This window comes from Trichechus manatus, unplaced genomic scaffold (assembly GCF_000243295.1).
Source record: "Trichechus manatus latirostris isolate Lorelei unplaced genomic scaffold, TriManLat1.0 scaffold00152, whole genome shotgun sequence".
Lineage (NCBI taxonomy): Eukaryota > Metazoa > Chordata > Mammalia > Sirenia > Trichechidae > Trichechus > Trichechus manatus.
Window position 1 is genome coordinate 5,456,381 of NW_004444088.1, and position 9,661 is coordinate 5,466,041.

Genomic DNA, 9,661 nt, shown 5'->3' on the forward strand with positions numbered 1-9,661 from the left:
TGGTTGAGGTAAACAAAAGAACTTCTAGGCTGAAATGTAACGTACAATAAGAGAATTTGGTAAGGAAAGGTGAATGTGTGTGTTGTGTGTGTGTGTGTGTGTGTGTGTGTGTCAGGGGCAGGGTCAGATTATGGTGAGCTTCAAAACAAAGCAGAAGAATTTGGAATTCATGGAGAAGAAAGTTATTTTGCTATTTTAATAAGAAAATGAAATATTAAATGTAGCATTCTAGAGAGATTGGCCTGGCATGAGTGTACCAAACAGGTGGATGGATGTGGGAAAATCTTGAGGTAAGAAGACAAAGTGGGAACTCTTACAAAAAATACTTGGGGTAATGAGGGTTGTCGGATTAGGAATGGGGAGTAAAGGAAAAGTGTGTGAGATATCTTGACAGTTTAAAAAATACATATTTTTGATAACCTTGACATAGAGACAGAAAGAGAAGGAAGACACAAATATTATTCCAAGCTCTTACCCTAACATTGCTAAGTAACTCGAAATCTCCAAAGCACAGTTTTGGAGGCTCTTGGATGTCTGGTACGGTTGGGCACCATGACTTGATTACATGTGAGATAGGTTTTCCATATCAGAGGGAACTGATGAATATGGAAAACAAAGACCAAAACCTCCTCTTACTGTCGTGTATTATGGCTTACAGTTTGTTACGGTAACTAAAAGGTAGGATACAATAAAGAAGATTGGAGAAGACATTGAAATATGGGGCCGAAAAGTCTTGGTGAAAATATGTGTCTCTGAGTCAGATTTGGAAAGGCATAAACAGCCCATTTCCATGGGATCCCAATGGATAGCATAAAATTAATAAATCATCTAAGATTGCATGAGTCAGACAATTCACCACCTTTTTGCTATGACTCTGGAATGCTAAAGGACTCAATAAATGCATCATAATTGGTTGGCATTAGAATTTGAAATCAACAGGGTGATCACTAATGAAAAGATGTTACACTGAATAAGAAGAAAAAAATTTCAATAGAAGAATGAGGTTGAGGACAAATTTATAGGAGGCTATTTATGTAAGAATGAGATTCCATCATTGTCTTGTTACCTGTTTTATAAATTAACTTCTTTGATGCTGCTGTGTCTTTTTCAGGTCTTATCCTCCCTCTTTTAGGTAAGGTTCTCTTCCAAATATGAAAAAAAAAGAAATAAAAAAATGAATAAAAGCATTATTCATAATGAATATCTCTTTCTTTGAAAGCAAATTGCCTAAGATGGCCACAAGGGCACAAGAGATCAAAGTGCCTGTCATAAGTTATTATACCAATTAGAAACTAGCCTCTCCTGAAGTTGATTCATATGACACCTAATGGTTAAAAGATGAATGTAAACCCACTGTTTGATAACTGGAAGGCAAAAAAAAAAAAAAAAAAAGTATATTCAACCTACTGAGAAAGGCACTAAGGTTAAAAGCAGATCATTGGCATATCTTCAATGATCTGCTTTGATTCTTGGTGCTGCCAGGGTACTCCATGAAGATAGAAACGCACTGACTTCACAGTGAGATCAAACCAGGGAAAATAAAGGTTCCGGGAAAGTTTCAAAGTGAAATTGAAGTTATTAATGCAAAAGAAACTTCTTCCACCTCTGTCAGGGTCCACACCAATCTCAAGACTGGTGCTCAGTAAATATCTATTGAATAATGAATCAATCTGGTGGATGAGATTAGGTAGCTGCAGGGGCAGCAAAAAGCAGTTTCTCCCCTCACTGGCTGCATGATCCTTGCACTGAAATTGTACTGAAAGAATGTACCCTGGGGAAGCAGCCCCACTCCCCTAGTGCTTTGGCTGTAAGCTCTCCTAGAGCCTTAGAGGCATGAGCAAGATCTAATCTTAGATCCCAGAAGGGGAGGTAATGTTTTTTCCTTTGACGCCATCAAAACTTACCACAAGACTGTCACACATCTTTGAGCCCAGTTTGTGTCAAGCAGCCTCCTTCTTCCTTCCCTTCCCCTTTTTCTCAGCATATAAACACATTTCTTCTCCATCCCAACTATATACACCTACTCCTTACTTATCATCTATCTCGTTATCCAACATTTTGCATTTACGACAAGAGTGAAAAATCTACTGTCGGACGATTTTGCACATTAACAATGTATGTCTGGCAGTAACAAGCACTGAGATGCGAGGCAAGAGTAACACTGGCTATGATGGTTAAAGTTATGTGTCAGTTTAGCTGGGTCATGATTCTCAGTGGTTTGGTAAATAATGATGTAATTTGGCAGTTATGTTAGTGATGTAGTCATCCTCCATTTTGTGATCTGACATGGTCAACCTCCATTTTTGCATAACACTGATTTTCATATAACGACCTGTTCTTTGGAACCTAATCAGGTTGATAAGTGAGGAGTGGTTTAGACACCTTAGGGCCCTTTGCTCCTTTGTTCCTTTTACGTACTATGTATCAAGGGGCTATGCATGTGTAGAAGAGATTTCTGTGTCAACTCACCCTAGGACAAAGGACAGGAGGAACCAGTCTAAGATCAAATTTTACCCTTTCCTCTATGACTTAATTACTGTGTAAGCGATAAAGTTCATGAAAATGCCACTGGGTAAAGGTCAATCATTTACTGAGAACTACAGCCCTAAATGAACTTACTTTCGTTTTTCATCACTGTCTCATCACAGTAGCCATCCCTGCCAGAATACGGGGGGTACAATCTACTTAGTGAGCACCTTTGGCAGGGGTGTACAATTATGTGGAGCAATAAACCTCACATTCAAAAAAAAAAAACACACATATATGTATAGATAGAGAGAGAGAGAGAGATAGACAGGTAGATAGACAGATAGAAAGATAGATAGATAGAGTAGAAGTGAAAACCAAAGAAGTAATCCACACCAAACGACAGAAATGAAAGAAAATGAGAATGAACTCTTAGAAAAGTAGCATATTCAATTGGAGATATTGTTAAATGGTTAAGTTCAAGTGTTTTAAGAGTTGACAGCAGAGAAGGAAGGAATTGCCACTAGAGAAGACTAGAGCTTTTAAAGAGGAGGAGTCTTGTGGTGGTGAGGTAGCAGCGGATGCTTTGAAAGATGCTGAAACTCAGTCACCATGTTTGTTTCCTAAACCCTCAGCTGCTCTATTTGCTCCTGTGTGTAACAGCGGTCCTCACTTACGGGGATGGAGACAGTGGTGTGTTGGTGGAGAGGCGTGTTGAGGCTATCAGTCTTTATTCCCCATTCTTACGGCTCCTGTAGGGAACAGGTGTGTTTGGGAATACACCTATGTTTTTTTTCTTTTTCTGCCACCAAAGGATGCTAAGAATAAAGAGGAGTTAGACGCAACTATTTTCAGAAATGAAGGCATTATACACGATTGTTTTTGAGGTAGTGACATGATCTCTTATCCTAGCCTATGGAAAAATCAGTTGTACTTTTAGTACTTTTTGACTCTGAAGAAGGTAATATACGATTGTAAGTTTCTGACAAGTGAGAACTGACTCTTTGAAATACTAGACTTTCCAAAAAGAGCAACGTCTAGGCAGGGCTCATCACTTATGAATTCAAATGTACTGAAGACCTAACTAGTGGCTATCTAAGCTGTTTACCATGGTTCAACCTCTTCTCTACCACCATGTCTTCTGCTCTGTCAACAAGTTTTTCACTGAGGAACACTACTGTGACATCCACAGGCCCGTCAGCGTCTAACACCCTTCCCAGACTGTAGCCACACCAAGGGGTTCTGAAACGAGATGGAATCGAGAGCTAGAAGAGTAACCTATCCCCAGTAATGCCAACTCTCTCCGGTTTCCCTAAAAAGTATATAGTCAGTCTGGCCTCCAGAAATTTCTGTTCCACTTAATACAGTTGTTATGCCCATATTCAGTTTTGCGTTTTAACAGAATGTGCTCAGACAGAGCACTTGTTTAGAAAATTACTTTAGGTGTATTCTTGGTCATATGAATGTATCATATCCTAGTAGTATATTCTTATAGGGAAAAATTCTGGATACACTTACAAAATGAAAAAAAAGTGTCCAATTGCATCTGACTCACCTCTGTTTACACCTGTTGTATCACAATATATTACCAAATATGGGAAGCAGGGTAATGGAAGAAGAACTACACAAAATAATAACAGGATGGTTGGAAATCATTTTATTGTCTTTATGAATTACTACTTAATACATAATTCTCCAATTTATTTAGCAAAATCCATCATTTTAAATACACATGAATACCCAAACACCACGGAGCAACATTTCTTTTTGGAAATAAACATGTTTTTCTGGCAAGCTAACAGAAAACCATTCTACCAGTATTCCAAATACCTAAAACGGTATCCTCGAAAAGACCTCTCATTGTCTTCTGCTAATTTATGATGAATGTAATAACCAATTGGCTTAATTATCATCCTCATCCATCCATATCCCACTGATCCTATTTAAAGAAAAACAAATCATAAAACAGAGCTAAAATAAATAAGGTTAATTTATTTACGGTTGAAAGCGTGGCTCTTAAATCTCACTCACAAGGCAGCCAATGTGTTCTGAACTCCTATTTTATTCCTGATAGTTTATTTTTCAGGGGCCTAAATCATCGTGCTGGCTCAGTTTTTCCTTCATAATGTGAGATTGGCTGCAGCTTCAGCAAAATCCTTCCTATTCTGTGAGTGAGACAAAACAACATATTTCCTATGCTTTGTTGTATTGTCAAGGAAAAAAAAAATCCATGGCAACTGGAAGCTGCAGCAAAATGTTAATCATTTGTGCTGCTCTTAGACTAGGAGAAAGTTCCCAATGGGATACTAGAGAGGGGGATGGGACCGAGAGGAAAAAACGTCTACAGAATTGGCGTTTTGGTTCCATTAGCCTTGTTACAGATTTTATTTTAACCATTGGTAACTGTTCTTGCTTACCTCTCTGCTATCTGTAAACAGTATGAGCCTGATAAGAGAATTCCCATTTGCCATTGAAACACATAGATACGGCTTCACTGCTGATGAAGGACAACCCCAGCAAATGGCATTTAGTGGCTTATTTAAAAGCCATTAGCTGTGAAAATGGAACTAAGGGCCCCTTAGAGCTCGACAGACACTTGCTGTTTTTTCCTGCGCACGCACTGAAAATTTGAAATTGCTTGAAGTCATCCTACTTTTAAGGATATAGGAGACCGTATATGATCAGGGATTGGTAACATTACTGATTTATTGACATATAGGATTATCAGTCATCCAATATTTAAATTAGAGATAGAAAGCTGCATATTGTGATAAGTTAACAAGTACTTATTTATAATAATGATTTTACTTGCTTCTTATTTTGTACCAAGCAATGTCTAGGTTCTTTACTTGAGTTAATTCATCCAATTCTTGCAACAACACAATGAGGTAGGAGTTCTTAATTATCTCCACTTTATAGGTATAACCAAGCACATGTAGGTAAATGATTTATTCAAGGTTGTACGTTTAGTAAGTTGCAGAGCCAAGACTCAGGTGCAGGCACTGGGTCCACATGCTGCACTCTTCAACAACCCATGTGTGGCTGTCGGTCATGTCTAACAAGGCCACAGGAAGGTTACTGTGTTCGTGTATTTCCAGGCCTCTTTAGGGAGACCGAAGAATGAAGAAGACTACATTAGACTGAACAGGCTAGACATGCCTGTACCTTCAAGGTTTGTACTCTGCCACTAACTCCGGCTCCTCTGAGGTGAGTTATCAAAGATTCCTCACTTGTCTTTCCAGAATAATGTGGGATTTAATTCAGAGTATATATATTTTCACCCCATCTTCAATCTGGTAAAGCTGAGGTTCAGAGCAGCTTCATGACCTTCCCAGAGTCCCATAATAGTCAAGCTGGATTTTAAGCATGAGCAGTCTAGTACCAGGAATCCAATTATCTAACCACTAACTAGACCACAATTTCTGTTTTCTATAATGCTTCTTATTCATAAGTGGTCTGGGAAGCATCTGAAAAATCCTGTAGGCTGATTCCCCAAATTCAATTTCTCCAAACTGTAATTCATATATATATATTTTTAATCGTGAACTTTCATGTTCATTATCACTATGTTTAAAATGAAAACACTAATACAAATAATAAAGCTGATTTCATAAGATCAGCTACTTCTCACCATAGAAATTTCTGTCCTGCTAAGAACTGAAGATACATTTAAACAGTGTTGAACTGCATTTAAGATCTATTCTAGCAGATCAATATAAAGATCAATAAAAAAGAGAATACCTTATCTGGTAACTAGAATGGTTGCTATGCATCACTGTTTTTTTTTTTTTTTTTTTTTGTAACCAATGAGAAGGTTACCTCTGCTACTGCATCTGACATTTTAATTTAGCCTCTTTCACTAACTGTGTTTGAAAGCATTTTTTTTCCTACATTAGCTGCATTTTACTTCAACCTCAGTATCACGCTTTTAATCATTCTTTCTGACTACTTCTATAAGCTCAAGTGATTTCAGCTCGCCTGTCACCGCTCGCAGGAATCCTGCACTTTGGGGTCAATACGGGAGGGATTTCATCACATCTTGAAATGCATTGGTCTGTGGGCGCTACTGACAGCCAAGATTTATGACGTGGGGAGTGTAATTCTCTTACCTATGAGTAAGTGCAATGGCCATATTTTCTGAATCAAAAAAATTGAGGATGCATCTTCTAGCATATGTTCTGACAGTAAGATGGAATACATAATATCAGCTCTGTCAGTAATACTTATGGTACATTATCAGTCTTTGTGTGAGGGCACTGTGGGCAGTTGAAAAAGACAAAGGGCAATTCTTTATTTTCTTAGTTGCTTTCTATAATAAGAAAGAATATAAAGGAATAAATAAGTCTCCTCCTAAAAATTAAGCTCTATGACTATCCTTCATCCATTCCATCACCTCCTCCCATCTTTCTTTTCTTTTTCCCAAATTTATTGAATATGTTTTATAAAGCAGAAGCTTTATTAAGCACCAGTAGAATAGAGATGAAAATTTCACTGGTTCTTCCTAACAGGAGTTCATAGTGAGGTTGGGGAAAGATAAATGGAAACATGCCATTTAAATATGATTTGCCATGTGAAGCATGAGAGAGGGAATACAAAGTAGAGTGGTGTTTGATAAACCTAAGTCAAATGGCTTAAACACGAATGGAGGAAAAGGACTCACATAACTGCAAGCTCCAAGGGTAGATCAGCAACCTCAGGCAGGGCTGAATCCAGGAACTCTGAATGATGTCTTTCCATCTCTCACTTATGCTTTTCTTTCTAAGGGCTTCATTCTCAGTTAGACTTCCTCTATCTAGGGACGGCTTTAGGTTTACACATTACCTATTTAATAAGCCTAGTAGAAAAGGGTATTTTTCTGCCCGATAATTCCAGAAAAAAAGTCCGAGGCTATATGTACATTGTCCTAATTGGGTCCCATGCCCAGCCCTATAGCAATCACCTCCGTGTGGGGTGGTGGTGAAAAGTTCTGATTGGCCACATCTGACTCTTGTGCCCACTCCTAGAATTAGAAGGAAGGATCACCCCCAATAGAATCACATGCATTGTGGGTGAGAAGGAATGGCTATTGAAAGGAAAATTAGATGCTGTTACTAGTACGAGGTGAAATGAGGTGGATACTCCTTGGACTGAAAAACAACTGCTATACCTGAAGGAAGGAGCCCCGTGAAGCAGAGGTTAAGTACTCAGCTGCTAACTGGGAAGTCAGCAGTTGAACCCACTAGGTTCTCTGTGGGAGAAGGATGTGGCAGTAAATATTACAGCCTTGGAAACCTATGGGGCAGTTCTACTCTGTCCTATAAGGTTGCTATGTGTTGGAATCAACTGGAAGGCAACAGGTGGTTACCCAAAGGCTTTACAGAAGAGAGGATGCCTTGAGAAGATTCCCTAACAGAAAATGGTGGAAGGATAAACACTGAAGCAGCCCAGCAAAGAAACACCAAAGAGGTATGTCTAAGAATGATGTGGAGCCCATTATGTAGGTAAGATGGTCTTCTCTAAAGCCATCTGGATCCTAAACCCCTCTGGTTGGAATGTCCGTACGTATAAAGAACCGTCAACAACTTTATTAAAGCGAAGATCACAAGTAGAGTAGGTCCAATTTTCAATTATAACCTGCAATGACCCTAAAAAAGGATATGAGGTCAGAAGGATGTGGTTTCTTCCTTCAGTTTGGCCAGCGTGGTGTTTACATGCTTTTGATCTTGAGGGAGAATTTCAAACTAAAATCAACTCAGAGAACACAAATCAGGAAAGCAGACCACTTTAATACCTTTCTTCATTCTATTATATTCTAATACAAGGAAGGCGAAGATATGTGTGGTATAATAGAAAGAACCCTGGAACTGAAATTAAAACACTTAATTGGAATATTGCTTATGCTACTGATTAGGTAGCATATGATGCTGGGAGATTTATTTAACCTCTGTGTTATTTATTCTCTGTTTATTTAATCTCTCAGTCGGAAATTATATATGTATATATACAATCAAAAGTCTTTGATGATGTAAAAGTACTTAAAAGCGGTCTTATTATTATGACCTGCTATATATGAGTTATGGAAATTTCATTTAAATGCTGATTATAAGTGATATGGCTTAACCATAGCATAACAGAAAATTTGAAATTAAAAGTATGGAAAAAGACATAGCTTCCTAAACACTAACCAAAAGAAAGTTGATTTAATGATTATAATATTAGTCAAAATAAACTTAAAGGAAAGAATCATTGCTCTAGGTAAAGAAGGATATTTCATTATGATACAAGGAACAATCCATCGGAAAGAAAGATAAGTTCTAAATCTCTATGAACCAATTATATAACCTCGAATACTGTGATGCAAAAATTCACATAACTAATAGGAGAAATATTTAAATCCGCAATTGTAGGGAAAGTTTTATGCTTTTCTCTCTGATAGAATAAATAGATACCTTAAAAAATTTTATAGAAGATTTGAACAATATTATGAACACATTTGACTAATAAACTGCATCCAACAACTCTATTTTACATATCCATTTGTATTGTCCATATAATATTTTACTAAAATTGACTATAAGCTTAGTCATTAAGCACAACTCAACAAAAGGAATAATATCTAAATAAATTATAAAAAATTAACTAGAAAATACCCATCTGATGGAAATTAAGCAATGGATATATAAATAACGCATCAGATAATTCAGAATTACAATGGAAATTAAAAATATTTTATCTCAATGATACTATATATAATACATATGAGAAATTCAAAGGTATAATAAAAGTAACTCTTGGAGGATAATTTATCATCTTTAATTCTTATATTAGAAAAGAGATTTGAAAATCAATGATCTAAACATCTATTTCAAGAGATCAGAGAAAAACAGAAATGGAAACCCAAGGAAGAAGAAATAAAAAAGTAAGAGTAATTAATTAAATAAAGAAAATAATAGAATTACAAAGCCAAATGTTTGTTATCTGAAAAGACTAATAAAACTGATAATCCTTGATACAACTTATTAAGAACAAAAGATAGAAAGCTCAATCAACATTGAAAATGAGAAAGGGGCCATGGAAGCTCCATAGACACATCCAGACTCCCTGAGGGACCGAATTGCTGACTGAGGGCTGTGGGGACCATGGTCTCGGGGAACATCTAGCTCAATTGGCATAACACAGTTTATAAAGAAAATGTTCTACATTCTACCTTGGTGAG

At 37.1% G+C, this 9,661-nt stretch overlaps 1 long non-coding RNA gene across 1 annotated transcript in view; it reads right to left on the reverse strand.

The window, feature by feature from the left end:
* Positions 1 to 1,064: 1,064 nt before the first annotated feature.
* The window catches only part of LOC111822288 (uncharacterized), a 72,976-nt gene continuing 64,379 nt past the window's right edge, over positions 1,065 to 9,661 (reverse strand). The window contains exon 3 of the long non-coding RNA XR_002825572.1: positions 1,065 to 1,142. This is a non-coding gene — a long non-coding RNA (uncharacterized LOC111822288). The remainder of the gene's footprint in view (positions 1,143 to 9,661) is intronic.